Source organism: Saccostrea echinata, unplaced genomic scaffold (assembly GCF_033153115.1).
Source record: "Saccostrea echinata isolate AGI-Se365-2 ecotype Australia unplaced genomic scaffold, CSIRO_AGI_Sech_v1 ptg000002l, whole genome shotgun sequence".
Lineage (NCBI taxonomy): Eukaryota > Metazoa > Mollusca > Bivalvia > Ostreida > Ostreidae > Saccostrea > Saccostrea echinata.
In genome coordinates this window covers 7,327,501-7,347,793 of record NW_026889751.1, presented here as the reverse complement: position 1 = coordinate 7,347,793, position 20,293 = coordinate 7,327,501, and the positions used below count along the sequence as shown (strand labels likewise).

Sequence of the window (20,293 nt, the reverse complement as noted above, 5' to 3'; positions counted from 1 at the left end):
TAATATTCCGCTCTCAGCTGCACATGGTGATTATGTCTCCCAAATTATTCGATACTAAAGAGCATGCTCTGAGTACGATCAATTTTTAAACCGAGACAGGCTACTGACAGATATGTTGATGTTACAGTGATTTCAACAACATCGTCGATGTCAACATTTCGTAAAGTTTATGGTCGTTATAATGATCTTGTTAGCAATTATAACCTACATGTATCATTGGATCGTATTTTGGCTATCCTGTTTCATGCCATTGTTAGGTCTCTGTTTTTATACTTAATTTGACTACGGAATGTTCCGTCTACCTGATCAATACAGAGGGCTCACGGTGGGTGTGGCCAGACAATACATGTAGGTGTGGCCAGACAAAATGCTTACTCCTCCTTGCCACCTTATTCCATCTCTGAAATTTCAGGGGTCCTTGTTTTAAATCCTGTTCACAGGTTTGTATTGTTTGCAGATTTTTTTAGATCGATCACTGTACGCTATCTTCACTTCCACACGTCATTTTCACTGTAGATTCAACACAACCCCACCTTAACACTAGAACCCCTAACCCAGGGGCCACGAAATTCACAATTTTGGAAGAAACATAACCATCCATTTATTTACTTTCTTAATATCCAGGAGTAGAGAATTATTTTTTTTTTTAAAAAGCATTTTCACTTTATAATCAATAGAGCCTCCCTCCTGAAAAAAAAAAAAAACAGAGCCCCCGACCCTGGAGCCACAAATTTCAAAATCTTTAGTGGCACTCAATCCCTTGATAAAGCGACACCGTGACGCACAAACGGGAAAATTGACGAACATAGAATTTTTGCCTGCCCCTTGCAAATGTTCAAGTCCTAAAAGTACATGTAATAGGTTTTGGAAAATTACAGGTTCCAGAACCTAAAAGATCTACTTTTATAAAGAAAAAAAATTTTTGTATGGCACAACACGAAAATATTGCTTTACTTCTTCCTTCTTATTGTATGCGTGCGCAGAAAAGTTGAAGAAGTTACCATGATCTCAAGTACCAAAAATGAATGTCGGTAGACCAAGAATTTTGATACAATCTTTAAAAAAAGATTATTAGAACATATTTCTCACCTTTGCATGCTCCAATTGAATGTTGTTTACAAGTTTACGCTAACAAAAGACGTGACGTGACTTTAACATTTACGATAACAACGAAACGGTAGATACAGCCTCTGTTTTCAACACCTATATTGTGCAGTCTTTTCTTGCCTTACAGTTCAGTTAAGTTTTCATATCTTCGCTATACTCATTATTTTCATAAATTTTTCGCTTTATGATACAGATATGCTAAAAGAAACACATGATTTTGACTCATTATGTAACTTAAAAATTTATCTGGTTTGATTATATCGCCTTTCTAAATAATCAACAATATTAATAGCGGTTTAATAAAGGCCATCTTTAAAAATTTAATTGCTTGCCCTCTCCCGATCAAGATAAAAAATTGGATCGGTAGGTAGGGGGGTATATTTTTTTTAATTAAAAAAAAGTTGCGAATGTGATATTAAAATAGTTATTAATGGGATAAGAAACTTCAAAATGAATTAAAAAATAATTATTTCTTGGAGGTTAAAAAAAGTTTGGAGTCGGGACTTATTTAGTCAGTCGGTCGGGAGAGGGAAAACAAAGTTTTTTAAAGATGGTCTGAGAAAATTTTGTCTAGTCGTAGCCCTTTTTACACAAGATGGCTGTACGGCTGTTGAGGCAGATCATTTTTATATATAAAATTTTAGTCCAAAGGAATTGTTAGAGATTTAAACTTCAGCTAGGTCTGGGATGAAAAAAAAATCACCTTAAAAATGTTGAAAGACTATGCAGTAGTTCAAACATCGTGTATATACGTGAATGACCAAATTAAGAAAGAAGTAATGGAAAAAAGGTCAATTTGGAATTGATTTAGAATATCTTGGGAAGTACAAGGAATTTTGGAATGATATTTGGTACTTTTTTGTAGACTGTTTAAATGTGAATATATGCTAACAGAAAGTATATATTTTTTAATTATTTGATTCTTGAATATTTTTCGGCGAAATTTTGTTCCCTGTCTGAGAAGTTCCACACCTTTACTTTTTCATTCCCTCAGTTTGTCAGTTGGATTCAAGCCATCTAAAAGCCCGTGGGTTGATTTAAGGGGATGAAGGACACATGGTCACATGACTCTGTTTAACTACGTCATAGTCTCCGTTTATATAAGTGCAAAACGTGTAAAGCATCAGTTCTTGTATAATTTTTTGACAATTTTTTAACTTTAATTACCATCTTATATAAAAAAATCAAAAAGTTTAAACATTCTTGTAAACATTAACAAATTATGAAAAAGATTGATCCACTCCTCTGTTTCCCTAAACTTCGCGTCCAACAAGTCGGTGACGTCATACACGATCTGTTAGTACAGCAAGATCATACTCGGTGAACAGAGGGGCGGTGTTATTATGTAAAAACAGGTCATAATCAGTATATTGAAACGCATACACCTGCTGAAACCAGTAGTATTATAATGACCCACTATTTTATGAGTAAAGGTTGCAGACGTTTCAAAGTTTGTGGGCCCTCCTGCACCTGTCAGAAATCAAGTAATGACTAAGATGATTAAAAATATCTATGAATTTATTAAGTTAAAAAGCACAGAGTCAAACGCGCTCTTTAATGTAGCTCAGGTCTCTAGGTGTTGATGTTTTCTCGGGGTGATGCCTGGCTATTCATAAGAAGGTGTAGAAGTTCTGAGAAGGTGATAATCTCTATTGATAACTAGAAGGTACACTTGGTACAGAGAAGGTGTAGAAGATGACCTATCAACTGAAAGTGTATTTAACTATGGTACCTAACCAAGGTACATATAGTGTAGATAATATACAGGCTATATAATTGCAGTTATAATTCTAGTAGAAGTTGATAAAAGGTGATGGAAGGTGTTGAACTCTCTCTAGTTGCACCTTCTAGGGAAGGTGAGTAGGGATGCTGAATATGATACAGAAGGTGGTGTTCCTACTAAACATCAATAGATCATGAATGGAATGTATGTTCAAACCTATGTAACTAATAGAGAAGGTGCAAAATATTCACCTTCGGAGCCGGATGGTCTGGCTGGAAAAGTTGCTGCTGACTCATTTTGCTATGTGACCGAAGTGATGATTTCAGGTCGGGATCGGCCTTATATAGTGTTTATCACGTGACCCTTCATAATTATTCATGAAGGAACATGGCCGTCTGCGAATGAAAACATTGCTGAATTCTGCCTAGAGATTACGACTGATGCAGCTTATACAAAGTATTTAACGATGTCTTAACCTTCATACGTGAGTAATTAAAAGGTGTAGATTCTGTTTATTATGTCTATAAATCATGGTAAATGGTATTTAAAGCTGAATCATCTTTTCGAGGTGACGATGTGCTGAGCACGTGTTGACATAATTATAGCTGGCTGTCAGCTGGGTAATTACGTGTAGTAATTCTATATAACACAAGTTGCTGATAGACTAAGTTGATAAATAGTTGTCTCTGCACCTCTAACTAATTGTTGAATCATCTTGGGGTTGTATTTCTTGCTGGATACAAGAATTATTCGATCCTTGTTAATGTTTACATGCACTGTAGTACAGTACCGCACAAAAGTAAACATCAATACACATGACAATTGTAACTCCTTCATATCTCAGGAATAATCATTAACTATCATTATTCCTATTAATGTTGCATTATATATTTCAACAATATCAACAATGAATAAATCAATAAACAACTATTACTGTCACAATGGATTCATAACAATATGACGAAATATTTTGAGAAACGGGGAACACAAAAATTATTTTTGCATGGCTGATGACGGAAATCTTATGTAGGTATATCTTATTTCGCTTATGTAGCTTACGTGTGACGTCATAGTTGGTTTTTCCCGTACATGACACGTTTTCCTCTTTAACGATGTCCTGTGAAATAATGAGGTCAGCTTCATCATTCGAAACTTTTACAGTTAATCAATAATTTGAAGGATTTGCATTTCAACGTAAATTAAAAAATATTGAATGATAGAATTTTTTGTAAATTACGTTTTTTATTGTTTAAGTTGTCTTAAAAAGTGCGTAATTTTCCCTATCCAGGTGCAGTGTGATAGAAAAAACTTGCTTTTTCGAATTTTAAATCCTAGGTATACTCTGAAATATTTAAAAGATACATGTCCACTTTGATATTTTTTATGTATGCTTAAAAAATCCCATTATGGACAGAGTAATGCGCCCGGAAACATGGAGAATTAAAACTCCACTTAGATACTGTAGGGCGTAGTATTTGTCAATCAATATCTCCAAAATAAGGTTAGAAACCTAATGATATAACTGCTTTAAGATATGTGGGACATACTTAATTAGAAATATACAAAATATGAAAAAAATTGAATGACAAATATTTTTTCAGCTCAAGGTCCTTCTCCTCCTTAAATAATTCTTGCTTTTATGCGCATATCAAGAACACACATACCGAATGAAAATGAAAAACGAAATACTAGATAGTCCTGTTTGGAATTAACATCCATTTTTGTAATCAAAATTCAAATCCAATCAGAATTATCAAACAAAGAAAAACATTATGAGAAATATAATCACGACTGCAATAAGGAAGAATAAAATAACAAAGAAAATAAGTGGACAATTGTTATTCCTGATTCTCTTTTGTTCTGAGGTTGGTGTCATTGCTAAAGTATATACCTGAAACGATAAAAAACATAAAAAAGTCACTGAAAGCACTTTTTTCAAAGGTATTTACGGATGAAAAATATAATTATTCAACATTAAAATTTTTATTATGTTAAGGTCAAGATCTAGCAAATGAGTTTAGACTTTCTTCTTGGTGCTAGATTCATGATGACGTCATAATTGATTTAACCTTAATTTTTCCCGTACTTTACGGCTTCAATAGAATTATGTAGAAAATAAAGCACTTTCATGGAATTAAATTTGAAATCATGCCAAATGTAACACCGATACCCTGATTCCGTTTAATATCATTGTAAAGTAGAGATCAAGAAGATATGAAAAACCGTTTTCTGAGAGACTGTAGGCAATATTGATACATTTCCTTTGTCTGAGATGGAAAAAACTCCCATTTTTATACCAGACTTTCTTCATTTTTCATTGAAAATGGACAGTTTATAATATGTTTTTTCCGATGAGTTTACCCCAAAATTATGTCCGGATACACCCTATTCTACCAACCTATATTCGTAAAGGATCATTAAAAGAATGTGTATCTCAAATTTGAGAAATCTGTGGGCACCTTTCATTCACAAGATCTTGACCTCAAGTTACCATTGTTAAAAAATTGAAATTTGTAGGCAGTGGGTGGATACAATGGAAGTTTGATATTTCTTTACCGGTTTATTCTCTTGGGGGCCAAGCAATGGCATTGTTTCTTCTTCTTCTTTTTTCGTTGTTTTATTAATTTCTATGGCAACCTTTTTCTCAGTTTTTGCAACATCGTCATGGAAAACAGATGAGCTATTTGAATTCAGTGACTCGTTGGAAGCAGATTTGGACAGATCTGATGATGAATTCTGTTATTCGAAATAAATATCTTTGAAATTTTTGAAAAGAAAAAAATCTCTCTGATGAACAAAATTTCCATTTCATTTTTTTTTTTTACATTTCTTGACAGTAATATAAAAGTAGCTTTTGAAAAAAAGATTTGAAATATTATTTTTAAAATCTTCCTTCATTAAAATTTGGTCCAATAAAAGTTCCCAATTACTACCTTAAACTGGCTACAGGACTCCGTTCCAGTTTTTGAAGAATCCGTTGCTGGTTTACATTCAACTATAAAGCTATCCATTTCCTTCTCTTCATTCTTTACTGAACCAATGTCTTCTTCATTTTTAAACTGCTATATGTAAACAACACTCTCATATTATTTCCTAAGAATTGTATCTTAGTATAAAAAATGTCTAAAATTCAACATATATACATGTATTAATGGAACAAATAACTCTTGTTTGTATTTTTTTAATCAACTACTTAAGTAATATAAAATAGGTGAAATCACTACTTCTGGGGGGTTAAAATTTCGTTGTTTTCGGAGATCCATGAATTTATGCCTAGCACGAAATGTACTTTTTCAGATACATGTACATTGTATATTACTACTCAACAATTCTTAATCCACGAAACCAAATCCCCACGAACCCGTATTTTGTCCTCAAACCACGAAAATCTGACCTCACGAAATATGTGATTTTACACTAGTATTATATAACGTAAACATTATAATGATATAACATTTTCATACATTAATTAAAACACAGTCAGTACAAATATATGACATCATTATATATTAAAAACCATTAAAACTGGATACATATAGCAGCTTAAAATACCAAATTGCAAAACATCGCATTATTCTTGGCCAATTGCATACTTCTCGCGTATTTCTCATTTGCATTTGTAACATATATTGTATTTTCCAGTGTTGCGATATGATTATGCGGTTATTGATGAGTGAATTTTAAAGAATCTTAAGTTGCTTTATATGATAGAAGGAAAGACGAGAATAGTTTTCACCGGATCCAAGGCAGCATCTGTTGTATCTTTCGCAATCTCTTCAATGGCTGGTTGATTAGTGGACGCTGAATGTTTGCGTTGTTCCTTTTCTACTATTGTACTGATGTCTTCATGTTCTAAATCAGTGAGGAAAACTGCATGTCTGTTTCCTCTCGTCCTCTGAGGTAGAGAAATTAAAACGCTATAATGCTATCCATTTATTTTGATTTACTAGTATACTGCATAAAACACCGATTTCTAAGCAAGTCTACAATCTACACATGAACTAACATATTATAGTGTCTTACCAGTTCTCGTCTTTTATTCTGAAAAGAGACGCATGATTTTTCAAGTCAAATTAACGGTCTTGGCATTTCTTCTTAAAATTTACTTTATGGTAAATCTCATCTCAAGATCTTCAAAAGCAAAAATCGAAGAATATATATATATATAGAGAGAGAGAGAGAGAGAGAGAGAGAGAGAGAAAGAGAGAGAGAGCCTAGCATTTCAAAACTTCCCTTACTGATTAAACATAAAGTAAAATAATAAATTATCCAGAGTAAATTGTTTCACTACAATTTGCTATTTTATTTTATTTTATTTTTTTTAAAAGCTTGATCTAAAAAATAGTTTTCATTTTACAGACATGTATTATTGGTCTGTATGTCATATATGTTTTACGGATGATAATACAGGTTGCCATGAGAAAGCTATTCTAACTAGTTTAGCGGTGTTAAAGGCACCTGGACATGCTTGCATTACCATTTTTATTTACAATTTTAAATTTCTGTTTTAATTTTTTTAAAAAAAATAGCCTTTTTTAATGAATTGAACTTACACAAAAAGTCTTAAATTTCAAAGACAAAAACATTCTTCATAACATCACGTCAAACACCTGTGTTTATTAACAGGGCACGAGCTCTTTTAGTGTTTATGTTTACGTGTTTAATTTGTTAATCTGCACACAATACTGGTGAGTTGGTTTTGCTTTCTCACCTTTCTACTCTGAATTTTCTGGATTAGAATTTTAAATATTTTTTTTCATTAATACACAACAAATTTTCCACTTTTCTTGAATATTAAAGATAAAATTTGCTTCGTGAAAGTGCAAGTATGTGTGTCAGTCAAACGCGTCCCGAAATTCATAGGTTTAATAATTTCCAGATTAAAAGAAGTTTCTAAACACGAATTTAAATATTTTTGTGTGAAATGCTCTAGCAACATATGTCATTATATTATACTGTAAATTTTAGAAAATACTAACTTCAAATTTGTGTCCAGGTCCCTTTAATGGATTGAGTAAAAGAAGTGGTTTTCATAAAAATAAAGAAAATATTCAGTGGGTGTAAATACACAGAGATTGACGTTTTGAACAAATATAAACAAAGAGAAGCATATACCAAGGTTAATATGTCATTGTTCTTTCTTCTTTTATGAAGGATTTCACTCAGAAGAAAGTTTGGAAACGGCCTTTGTCAAATGAATATCAAACTATTTGTTCTCTTATATCATATAATTATAAAACATCCTTACCATCATTGCTCTTTAACATAAATTCATCTTGAATTACAAATTTTCCGTTTTCAATCATGACATTCCATGTCAACATAATCACAACAACGTTAACAGACCTTTTGAACATTTGTACAGTTGTCCACCTAATCATAGATGATTATATCCTAGCATATCCTGCCCATTTTCCTTTTCGTAAGCTCGATTGAGCTCCTGTTGGGAAATACTTTTAATTTACATGTATATCGTACTGTAACAGTGGATTGTTTATCTAAAAATCGTATGTGTGAAGAACATTCAATACTGCATTTTTCATAAAATGCACCTTTGTTTTATTTTCTACATCATTTATTAATAAAATAAATTTCAACAAACATTAAATGGATACAAGAATTGGAGTTTACAGTAAAATCACATTTATTAGTTGTCATGGGATGCTTGATCTGTCATATCTGGGTAAGTGTTCAGTTGGTTACTTTATAATAATTTTGAATGCAAGCACGAAGATCTTTTACAGTGTGTCTTAAAACTCCTGTTTTAAACGTCAAAACTGACGTCTTTATAATCTTTTACCATTTCGCTCTGATCATCTAAGATACATCTATAATAAATAATCAATGCTTTATCAATTGCTCCTAAAGAAGTAATAAACCTTTTGATACATTTAAAAAAAATTTACATCTCATGATAGATGTTTATTGTACCTATAATGTAACTCTCTGAATATTACAGAAATCGGATGTAAATACTTAGTATTGTCTATTTTTAAAAATCCTCTTGAAACCTCTTACTAAACCAAAGTAAGATGCGACATGATCCTGGTGTATCAAGTCGATTTCATACTTCTGTACATTCTCAGTTTTCACCAGAAAATACTCCACTTGCTCCTAGGACAATCAGAATTATGACAAGGACAATCACTATAATGACACCAGCTAATATTATTGTCATCTTGCGGTTCCGCCATAATTCTTTCCTCTTTATCTTATTAGTAGTCCTCTGAAAGTTTTGTGCCTGTGAACAAATTGTGCAACTTTAAACCAGTGTTTCATTACACAATTAAATGCTTTATTTTATTGTTAGTATATGAAATAATGTTGCAGCTATAGTAGAATTAATGCATACCCCACGTAAGCCAGTTATATACATGTATTTTTCTGCAATAGCTGCAACGTTAATATCCCACACTATCAAACAAAGACAAACATTTTATTGTTTATACATGTCTTTATGTTTGTATAATCATATAAAGCAGGATTAAGTACGTTAAATATTTTATAATTGATATGTACGTCATTGTATGTTTCATTGATCATGTTGATGGAAGAGCCACTATACTCAAGAAATCTACAAGTGGCTTGCTTAGAGGCACTGAAGTATTGATAAACGACCGTGTTTTTTCTAAATAAATAAAGAAGATAATATTCAGTGGATGTAAATATTGCACAATGACATTAAAAGTTATCAACATATAGAGTAAACTAGTTATAATTTTATACCAATATATCATCAATTATAGATATTTACAAAATTTTGTGTAAGAAGAAGACTAAGATTTAGTACTTGTGTCTGATTCTTATGACTTTTTTCTTTTGATAAAATATGTTCAACTTATTATAGATGAAAAATGTTAAAATAACGAACAGTGGTCGATAAAATACCTTGACCTCATTTTCCCCATCAAAATTCTTAAAAGCACATCAAAACAAGTATCAAGACAAAATTAGTAATCAGCACCCATTAATAAAAAGGAACTCACAGTCTGCTCTAGGCCTTCTGCCCTGCCTTGTAAATCCTCTATCTTATCCCCTCTTTCCAAAACTTTCCCTATATTGTCCTTCATCACAACCTTTACATCATCGACTTGTCGATTTAAGTCATGTACTCTGGGATTATCTTCCATAATTACTCTTTTTATATGTTCCAATGTGTTGCTCATAAACTTTCCAGATTCTCTAAGTCAGAAGTGTGTGTATCTGAAATCAAATGTTGACTTCATTCGAATTACAATAGACCTTATAGAGGACAAGTGAGATAGATCATCATGCAATGCCCTTCGGTTTAGGTTTCATCCATGAAAGATCTTAAAATATAACAGCAGACATTTAAACCTATCTTTAAATTTATTTTTAAGCTCAAGTATTAGGACGGAAATTCATAAAAAAGATAATATGATACACATTAAAATGGAGTATCTTTCTCACTTCCTGTTCATACGTGTTGTTGTGAAATGATCAAAAGTCTTTTACAAACTTAACCTTGTCATTTATAGTATACATGCATCTTAAGGATGCTCTGAACACTGCTCACAGAAGAGTTCTAAATCTATGGCAGTTTTATGCAGTTTATTCCCTTTGATGTAATATTGAATAAATGGAAATCTAGTGTAAATGACATAATTTGAAATAGATTAAAGTATTCTTAACATTTTATTAGTCCAAGGTAAAGTTATTGAATACACTATTTGCATGTTTTCTCACAAATGTAAGTAAACAGTGATTTCTGTACTAATAATTCATTGTCTTCCAACATTTTTTCCTGGAGAAAAATGCCAGATATCTTATGTTGAAAATGAACGAGATAAACTCAATATGTATATTCATCATATGATAAAAATTTCCAAAAGTCTATGAAAACATTTTTTCATCAGTGTTTAGAGCGTCCTTAAAATTGGCTTACCTTTACTCTAAAACACTGACATCACCACTTTCTTTCCAACAAACTTCCTTATTTACAGTCATGTATCTATCTACAAATTTTATCGTGAAAACAAGTCATATCAACTGTAACAATATATGAATATCAGCTGACATAAAAATGGAATTCTTATCTCTGCCTCACAGTTAAGTCATATATAATGATTGCTTTTAGGAAGTTAAATGTCTCATTGTACTCTAGAGAAGAAATCTATATATGATTATGATTTTTTTCTTGAGAAATTAAATATGAGATTTAAAAAAAAAAGTATTCACCCACAAACAACAACTGTATTTCATACTTGCCTATAGAGTTCTAAGACCTCCAGTAGTTCAAATTCTTACTGCAAATAATTAAAAAAGATAGTGTTCTGTTAAAAATAAGAAATCTGTGTTATTTATAGAAACTATATACTTGTACAGAGAAGCACCAGAAAGAGTTACTAGTTAACAAAGGGTGGATTTCCTTCCTCTTTTAAGAATTATTAAGACGTCTTCAATTCATATAGTGTTGTAAAAAGATTTTCGATGAGGAAATAACATATTTAAGAAATCCATGTAAGTAACAAGTTTTAAAACTTTACTTTAGTGGGTTGGTCCCTAGCCCGAAGGGCTTCTCAAAAGATCTGATCACATATCAATCCACTTTATTTCCAAGTGAAGTTTTTGAACTTGTTTCTCATATATACATTTGAGACAGATATTCGTATATAAAAATATTGCAGTAACTGCTCATGGTAGATTATGACAAAATGGCGCCAGAGGTAAATCGGCATGGAAAGAGGTAACGCTTTGAATTCGGATGCTGTAGGGTTCTGTTGTGTAAAGAATATTTTGTGAAAGACTTAATTGTAATCAATAATAATGGATACATTGCTGTCTGACTGTTTTTGTGTGCGCAAGATTCGGAGAACCGGTTTTTGATGGATGAAAATACAGAGGAATCACGGTGTTAGGGAGACACCAGGCCACTTTCGCATTAAAGGTTAGAAATCACATGTGATGTACTCAGATTAAACTAAAATATGGAAATATGGGATTTTCCGCAGGCCGTAGTTCCTGTGCTTTAGCTACTTTTTGCGTTCAAAGATTGAGACGGGGTCGTCAATCGTAAAGCAGACCTTCAATTATAACAAGCAGCAGCAGCACACACAACATAAAAGCATTAGGCCTATTAAGAAAAACTATTATCAAATAAAATAATTAAATTATATTTTACATAATCGTCTGCCACATACCTTTGTTTTGTGGTGGTATTTGAAAGATGCCGATCCCGATCTTATTTTTCAGCCCTAACCCACGCCAAATCGTGAGATTGAAAGCATTGTAAGCATTTAATTTCAACAGCATATTTGAAGAAACTTTGGGTGTTTTAAGCTCTGACAGAATGATTTATATACTTTATCTTATAACAGGCCAGAGATATTTTTACAACTCTCTTCGTGAAGGGAAGGAAAATCTTAAGTTTTGCCTCCTTTCTCAGTGATAAGGGTTCTGTCACATTCTGACAGAATATCACTTTGATATTCTTTCACAGTGTGACAGAATACCACTTTGATATTCTTTCACACTGTGAAAGAATATCACTTTTATTCAATAAATAAATTGTATTGTTATACCTTTAAAAATTGTTTTCCTATATAATTCTATACTTAAAAAAGTCTAACATTTCAAATGTTTTACTGAGCGTTCATAAAAAAATCGATGTTTGACCGCAGTTAATTCTGTTATAAGATATTGGACCTGTCGATGAGGTGTTGGACCGCTTACATCACAGTGTGGGCGGGGTCAACTGTATCTTATTTGCATTCGTTGGAGTTCGACAGAACTTTACGGAATTGAACAAGTTTAAACCGCAGTGCGGGTAAACAAATTTTACATCATGTTATGTCAAAGTAAAAAGGTATAACAAAGCATTTATTGACTGGATTCTCGGGCAAAATGCGTTTTGTCGACCCCTCGAACCAAACCGTTTGCTTTCAGCCTAACCGCCTCAGGCAAACAGTTTGGTTATTGGGTCCGACAAAACGCATGTTACCCTCGAACCCAGTCAATTAACATATATATAGTATTTCACTGTTGAAAATGTTATAAAACTTCTTACATGCACACAAGATTTCATGTTATACAGTGCTGACAGTAGGGTGCAGAACTTTATCCTTTGGTGTAATGTAACACTTTAAAGTATTAAGGTGGCTCTACATCAGAGATATACCAGTAAATATCTCAATTCTGATATACTTTGTTTAAAGTGAACAAAGTTGTGGTTTTACTTAAGGATACATACCTACGATTTCAACAAGAGGTAAGAAATCATAGAAAATACGTCTGTGTGCACATACATAACCTTTCTTGAAAGTGATACATGGTCTATAACTCTTCAATTTCTTTTACTATGTGATTAAATTTTAAAATGTAACCCAATGCATGTCATACACCGTCTTTCTCAGGAAAGTTTTCATTTTTTTTTTCAACTGTGCATCGAAATATCGCGACTGACCATCTTTGTAAACAAAAATTTCGTGAATATAATAGAAACACCTCGAATGATAAAACATGAACCTGACGCCTATAGACGAGGTGAAATTTGCGGCACAATCAACTTCATGTTGCATAACAGTGTTCTGCTGAAGCTCACGTGTTGCTTTGCTCCTCGTATCATGCTAAAAGTTATCGAGGACGCCTAAATGCAGTATACTTGACTTTCCTCCCAATTATCTCCCTGAAATCTGAAGTTTAAATATTTTAGCTGTCAAAATCACTGTAATTTTAGCAAAGAAGAAAGTATACAGGTGTACGAATTATTTTTTGCGCAAAGTTACACGTAATATAATTAAAACAGAAACGTTGTTACTTATTAGTCATTTACGAAAGCCTATTAGGATCAATCTATGGAGAAAAAAATTTAAAAGGCGTTATAACGCCTTTCCAAAAGGCGAAATAACGCGAAAAAAGGTACGCCTTTCCAAAAGGCGTTATTACGCCTTTCTAAAAGGCGTTATTACGCCTTTTCAAAAGGCTAGGAGTAATTACGCCTTTTATTTTCAATACATAACTAACTTAGCACACTCCGGGGGCTGGAATCTTACCCTCGGAACAGAATTTCACAATTAAATATGGGGCTAATTTCTTCAAAAATAATTTAAACATATTGTAATTAGATTTCCAGGGGAAAAAAAAGATTTTTAAATGTGTAATATATTTTCAATGTTAAACCAACTTAGTCCTTCTCTGATGCCGGACACCTCTACCAAGGGTCATGAATTTCACAAATTTGATTGAAGGCTAATTGTTCATTATACCCATGCAAATAGTTTGCCTGCTTTTTTCCTAGAGGAGAGAAAAGTATTTTCAAAATTGACGTGAATTTTTAATACATGACAAGCAAAGCCCCAAGCTGCATCTGCCTTTATCCTGAATTTCCACAAGTAGAGTGTTGACCTCTCTTAATACGCATACAAACAGTTGTCTGCGAGATGTGCAGGAATATAGAAAATACTTTTAAATATTGCATAAATAAAAATGGCTTTGATTCAATCTTTCAAGTATTTATTAATATAAAATAACGCATTTCCATTTTTGGATATAACACCTTTTCAAACAGGCCGGTAGTACGTGTGCAGGGGGGGGGGGGAGGGGTTCCCCCACCCCACTTTTTGGGAGAATAGTCTTGCTATAGTTTAAATATAAAAATTCATTTATTGGCTGCTTGGTCCCTGAACATTTTGTTGCAGTATGGTCAAACTCTGGCAAATCATTGCATTTAAAAAAAAGTTTTACCGAAAAGTTATAAAAAAGATCCCCCTCGAGTTTAGGCACTTTAGAAATGGGTGGGTGGGGGAAAGGGGGGGTGTTTCTTGTTTTTTTGTTTGCTTGTCAATTTTTGGGGAGCTTGCTCCCCCCCCCCCTTTTTCAAAAGTGCGGGCCTGTCAAAGGCATAATAATGGCTTGTCAAAGGGCATACTAACGTCTATTGGAAAGGCGTAATAACGCCTTTTGGTAAGGCCTAATAACGCCTTTTGGAAAGGCGTAATAACGCCTTTTGGAAAGCTGTAATTACGCCTTTTGAAAAGGCGTTATAACGCCTTTTAAATTTTTTTTTTCTTCATAGATTGATCCTAATAGGCTTTCGTAAATAGCATGCTTCAGTCAACTTTCATCATATCATTGATTTAATGCAATTCTGAATTTGGAACGAATATTGCAAGGTACACAGACATAGCTGACATTCGCAATTGAGGAATAAATAGTTCTCTTCTTCATCAAATGTCAATGCAGAAGCAGGCACCTAACATTGTTTTTGAAAGGGGGAGGGGCAGCCAGGAAAATAAGACAACTTACCTGAAAAAAAAGCTGACTAGCAAAAAAGGGGGATAAGGGGGGGGGATGTCCAAACTCGAAAATCCAATTTCGGGGGGATAGCTTCCAACTTCTTTCACAACCAAATTTTATTCATACACTTCCGCATTACCCTGATTTGACTTACTGCAACAAAATGTGAGGGGGGAGCCTTTCAATGAACATTTTCAATAGTAAAAGGTAAAGTTTGGAAAAAAAGTGGGAGGGCACCTCCCATACTACGTGCCTGAGAAGTAACGTTATTCCTAAAGAATTTTAACAAGTGGTATAAAACTAATGTAGTGTGCCATTTATCGGTGATTCAGTACAATATCTGTCGGTTATTGTTTAAAAAAAATGATTATAACATTGTGATCAAGTTTCTTGGATATCGGTTTCAGGAGTAAAGTTTGCATATATATAAAATTTACATCTGTAAGTATATGGCGCATGTGAACGGAACTTAATTAGACACTTGAACATTTGTCATTTATAATGTTACATGTAAGAATTAAAAACAAATTATAAAACAATTTTTCTCTAGGGAAAATAAATGAAAAAAACCCCTCTTATAACTACTTATCTCAAGCTTTTAAAAACATATAACGAAGGTGTAGGTTTTTAAGGAGGGATCGTGTATGTTTTTTTTCTTAATCAATTGAAGATGTGCACAGCTATGGATACACAGCGTTTTTAAAATCTCGCGTAATTTATCCATACCGTGAAGAAATTATTAATTAAAGTCTCGGTAATTAAGGGTCGACATCATGCGTCTCATTTGACTTGCCCTGATCGTAATATACACTAAACACTTATACAAAGAATCATTTAACTTAAGTACGAATTTTCAAATCAAAACAAGCTCAAAAATTATGTTTACATGTACAATTGCGTAACTGATTTATCATTTATCTATTTATTTTATTAATTTTACTGTAAAAAAAATAATATCTTTAATCAAAGAATACTTTAAAAGTTGGCTTCCCACACGGCCGGGGCCGTCGCCATGTTTTTGGAAGGCGGTGCGAGCGAGGGCTTCCTCTCAGCCAGAATTTTTTTTTATAACTGGTTACCATTTCGGTGGGTTCTGGTGCATTCTTGATGTCATTTTTCACATATAATTAGATAAACAAAATCTAGCAGCATTACTTAAAACATATGAATTTTTTTGTCTTTAAAATGATCTAGCTGTTAGGATGTTCTTTTTAAAAAGGGAGGTGCAATCGCACCCAAATCACCCCCGTTCCGAAGGACTCGCAAAACTTCGTCACCACACAAGAAGGTGCTTACTTTTCAATTTAATCATATTCCTGCCTATAATGACATTTTCTCAGGTGTAATCTGCAGTAAAATGTCGTTATATGTTTAAATTAGAGATTAATCTTCTTTCAGTTAGAATTCACATTTCACAACAAGCAATGAAATTAGTCCCCAGTAGGTCGCATTCGGATTTTCCTGAAAGGAAGAATCCCATTATGATCTGTTGATAATAGATTCCTTAAAAAAGCATTACAAGCGTTACGCCATTGCCCTTTGTTTTCCAGACAAACCGCGACCAAAAAAATAGTGATTGACGTAGTTACACCAGTGCACATGTATTTACATAGAGGAATATACTTCTACCGAATTTTCTGTAAATGTGTATTTTTAGAACAAAAGGGGAAACACGTGGAATATAAGATGATTGTACCTGTGTTTAAGGCTATTTAGCAAGTGCATTGTTGTATATTCAGGACTTCAAAATTCTTAAAAAAGCCCATTTTGACATTGAAGTTGGATAAGGGCACCGTTCTCTGCATGGTATGTGTATATATATATACCTTTGTTTACCTTTGTAAGTGAAAAGAAGGGCGGATCAAAAGGGAGAGTGATAATTTACCCCATGTGAACTGTTCCGATTTACAATATCAATTTGAAGAATGGCAATACATGTATATTTCATCACCTTTTTATTTTTGCCATAACAGTTTTAAACATTTAAGCAACTAATAATGACAATTATGATAATATCAAAATTTACTTATCCTTATTAATTTTGGATAAGGGAACATATATTGCGTAGATTTAGGGAGATGTATATGGAACATGCGGTATCCCGAGAAAAGGATCTGGGGGAAAAATTATATTTCTCAAACCTGGTTACACACTGTATACTATTAATAGTAATTAAAGTTTTATTTCATAGTGATTTAAAGTTTCCAATTGTAAATAAGAGTTACTTTTTTATTTTATTATATTTTCCAATTATTTCAGTTTTCAATTAATTTATTCATTTTTAAAGATATCATTTTATATATTCAAAAATTGTCATCACTGTGTGATGTTATGGTGGAGATACATTGCTCTTAAACATTATCAAAAGAAAATAAATCAAAGTATATTGTTTACAACAACACATATTTCCTAAGAAACACCGGATCGAATGAAGTCAGAAAATGATATAATCATTGCAAAAACGATACGCAGACTTGTTTAAATTGTGCAGTGATCTATGATATTTTTATGGTAATATTTATTCTTAATTGCTGTTAATCTTTATTCATTCACACTTAAAATTATCTTTTCATCTTGTTTATTTTCGAATGGAATTAGTGAAAACAATCTATGATTCCCTCCAGATTTTTTTCTTAATTTGAGAAGATTTATTAACATACATGAACGTTTATACTTTCTGATTTATCGCAACATGTATATTTTTTATCACCTACGTATACTTCCTTTTTGTGTGCGTGTGTAAATACTTGATACATAATTTTACTCAATGGAAAAACATGTTTTAATCATATACTAGTACGTATTAATTGGTAATTTGCGATTGATCACTAAGCAGAACGTCAACATTTAACACATCAATTTTGTGTTGATTTTCTAGCTGGCCTTAAAGCATTAATGCATTTCTGAATTATTCCACGTAATTAAAATACAGCTGTAAAAATAGCAGTAAATTCCCTAAGATAAATCAGGGGGTCGTGTGAGAATGTCGATCGATGTCAGTATATATATGTCATTTAATTACAACAACATTTTGAAAAAAGGAAGTGATTTTTTGAAAAAATCCTCCTTATCGTTTTTTTTTTAAATTAATATACACTTACCATAAAATGCAGTTTATTAACTTGACTTTGATTATAATATAGGGAAAAATTGAAGAAGTTTTATACCTTCATAATTCAGGTCCGTAGGAAAGGGTGGGGACAACGGTTGGAGGGGGCGTACCGACATTTAGTACTATAGAAAACAAAGCTACTTTAGGGATGAATCACTCAATAATTACGGCTGATGACATTTTTTTATTTATTCATTCATTTGTTTTTGCTAATCAAGGAATTTTTTGGTAGTACATTGTAGACCCCCTTAACCTTAACGCCACCCCCCCCCCCCCCCCCCCCCCCATGAAAATGCTTTCTACAGCCTATATATGATAAACTATCAAATATTGTCATTGCAGTATGATAATGATAATATCACATAATAAGTATGTACGTGTACTTAAATTCTACAATAAGTATATATCTATAGAAATATATACATATACATGTACATATGTAATATACGAAAGCCTATTAGGATCAATCTATGAAGAAAAAAAATTAAAAGGCGTTATAACGCCTTTCTAAAAGGCATTATTACGCCTTTCCAAAAGGCGTTATTACGCCTTTTCAAAAGGCGTTATTACGCCTTTCTAAAAGGCGTTATTACGCCTTTCCAAAAGGCGTTATTACGCCTTTCTAAAAGGCGTTACTACGCCTTTTCAAAAGGCGTTATTACGCCTTTCTAAAAGGCGTTATTACGCCTTTCCAAAAGGTGTTATTATGACTATTGAAGAGCCATTATTATGTCATTGACAGGCCAGTGCTTATGAAGGGGGGGGGGGCAACCTCCCAAAAAATGACAAGCAAACAAAAAACAAGAAAAAAACCCCTCCCCCCAAAAAAAACTACTAAAATGCCTATACTTGAGGGGGATCTTTTTATAACTTTTCATCATTTGTAGTATAACTGTTATCTTCAACTTAATTTTGATATGTAACCTTAAATAATGATTTGCCAGAGTTTGACGATACTGCAACAAAATGTTCAGGGACCAAGCAGCCAATAAATGAATTTTTATATTTAAACTATAGCAAGACTATTCTCCCAAAAAGTGGGGTGGAGGAGCCCCCACCCACTTGCATACGTACTACCGGCCTGTTTGAAAAGGCGTTGTATCCAAAATCCAAAAATGGAAATGCGTTATTTTATATTAATAAATACTTGAAAGATTGAATCAAAGCCATCTTTATTTATGCAATATTTAAAAGTATTTTCTATATTCTTGCACATCTCGCAAACAACTGTCTGCATGCGTATAAATAGAAGTCAACACTCTACTTGTGGAAATCCAGGATACAGGCAGATGCAGCTAGGGGCTTTGCTTGTCATGTATTAAAAATTCATGTCAATTTTGAAAATATTTTTCTCTCCTCTTGGATAAAAGCAGGCAAACTATTTGAATGGGTATAATATACAATTCAGGGGCGGATCCAGCAATTTTTGAAAGGAGGGGTTCCAGGTCGGTGCCCCCAACATTCATGCGTAGAATTACGCCACAGACACTTCAAGTCCGTAGCAATGGTTTATCAAAAGGGCCAACCTCCGAACAGAGTTGACAAGCTAAACCCCCCCCCCCAAAAAAAAAAAACCAAAAAAAAAAAAACAACAACTGTGCGCCACATTCATACATCCTATTTCGGGGTAGGGGGGGGGGGGGGTCATCTGACTTTTCCGCACTTTTTTGGTTTCATATGCTTGAATTGCGTATTTTGAACTTCCAGCAACAAAATGGGGGAGGATCCCAATCAAAACCTGCATATTAAAACTACAGCAAAAGATTATTCTCAGAAAAAGTGAACCCACTCCCCCCCCCCCCCCCGCATACTACTGGGGCATTTTACACCTTTCTCTTCATAGATTAAAGTATCACCATAATAGTCTCTTATATATGCTCCCTTTCATGACTTTTTATTCATACTTTTTAAAGTTAGTTACTTCAGAAGATGGTCCAAAAATGGCATAGCTGAAGTTCCCTGGAATCTTCCAATGATATCAAAGTGAAATCTTGCATGTTACTTGTGGGTGGTCGGGGCCCGGGGCCAAGGTTCTGGAAGTACGTGGAGGATGGAATATACGGGACATTTTATCTAGCGAGCAGAAAGGGCAGAGA

At 33.2% G+C, this 20,293-nt stretch overlaps 1 long non-coding RNA gene across 1 annotated transcript; it reads right to left on the bottom strand.

Moving 5' to 3' along the window:
• Positions 1–8,421: 8,421 nt before the first annotated feature.
• On the bottom strand, positions 8,422–11,111 carry LOC133199762 (uncharacterized). Its single transcript, XR_009722843.1, has 4 exons — positions 11,056–11,111; positions 10,737–10,802; positions 9,817–10,033; positions 8,422–9,071 (listed from the first exon to the last, which is right to left on the bottom strand). It is a non-coding gene; the product is annotated as an uncharacterized LOC133199762 (long non-coding RNA).
• Positions 11,112–20,293: the final 9,182 nt, after the last annotated feature.